General features: G+C 30.0%; 1 protein-coding gene across 1 annotated transcript in view; it reads left to right on the plus strand.

The window, feature by feature from the left end:
- The window catches only part of LOC116848315, a 10,680-nt gene that overhangs the window by 6,791 nt on the left and 2,351 nt on the right, over positions 1–1,538 (plus strand). The window lies entirely within an intron of this gene.

Genomic DNA, 1,538 nt, shown 5'->3' on the forward strand with positions numbered 1-1,538 from the left:
AAATAATTAATTATGATTGGTTAATTTCTTACTTAAAGCTCAAGTTCTCACTGTAAACCCTGCCTAATAATTACTTAAATTTAAGTATTAAATTTAAGACTTAATTTGTGTCACTAATTGTATCATCTAACATTTTCTTATTATTTTAGGCACATGTATTATAACATCAGATTCGATCAAGACGGCATATAATATAATTTATACCTTTGCTGAAAATAGCCAAGTGATATTACTTGGGCAATGTTACGACGAGAATCCTAGACTAGCATTAACAGCAACTAATGGTATGTACGGAATTAATGTCAATTTAACTGACGAATCAGGAGTTACACGGATCATAGCCAGCAAGGATGGAGGAAATTTATATAATGGTACATCGTTTATACAACTGCAATCTGATAATGTATTTCATACAATGGGAACTAAAAAGTAAGTAATAAAAAATCACTTACCCGATTTCACCAACGTCGATTGGGTCTTGATCTGAGTTTAATGCCCGTATTCATAGTCAGGCCTTATATTTAAGACTTCCTCAAGTTCATCTTCAGATGTTCTACGGATCATTTTATAGGCTACAGAGCATCTGAAAATAAACTCGAGGAAGCCTTAAATATAAGGCCTGACTATGAATACGGGCATATGCCTTTGTTTCAAATAATTTAAACGCGGTTTAAGGCTTGATCGATATTGGTGAAATCGGACTTTAAATAGAGAGTTTAAATAGAGAGACTTTAAATAGAGAGTTTAAAACAAGAGTGAACCAAGTTCATAATTTGTAATGTCCTTTTCGAATGCAATGAATCTTATGATTGAATAATCCTCACAAATCACTCTTGTCTTTTATTGCAACGATATGTAACTAATTATTATCTGCAGGATCAAAACGGGTGATAAGATGATCGATATCTTACTACCCAATATCTTTTTATATATGCATTGGACGCGAGAGCAAATTCTACTTTTCTTCCCCAATCATGTGTTAGACTTCAGTTGTGGAATATGTACACTCGACAACCCAAACATCGACAGATTATATGAAAAACTATAATTCTGTAAAATGTTTATATATGTATAATACGCGACGAGATAATGATGTTTACAATAAAAAATTCTTGATATTTGCGGAAAATTCGAGATTAAAATATCGCATACAATATAACAATTTTTTATTGTTTTAAACGTCTATCTGATAAGTAATAGTCTAAAGTCCGATTTCACCAACGTCGATCAAGCCTTAAACGGCGTTAAACTATTTGAAACAAAGACATGAACTCAGATTAAGGCCCAATCGACGTCGGTGAAATCAGGCTTAAGACAAATATCTTTTATATGTAATTTTATGTGCATTATATTAATACTCGGATTTTCGATCGTATAAAAAAATTAATCAACCAATATTTGAATTTCTCTAACTTATACGTCAAATAATTTTATTTTCTGAGTGAGTAAATATTAACTTCGACAAGCAATATATATATATATATATATATATATATATATATATATATATATATATATATATATATATATATATATAG

The sequence above is a fragment of the Odontomachus brunneus genome, unplaced genomic scaffold, assembly GCF_010583005.1.
Source record: "Odontomachus brunneus isolate Ranch 3 - 2012 unplaced genomic scaffold, Obru_v1 Obru_scaffold_093, whole genome shotgun sequence".
Lineage (NCBI taxonomy): Eukaryota > Metazoa > Arthropoda > Insecta > Hymenoptera > Formicidae > Odontomachus > Odontomachus brunneus.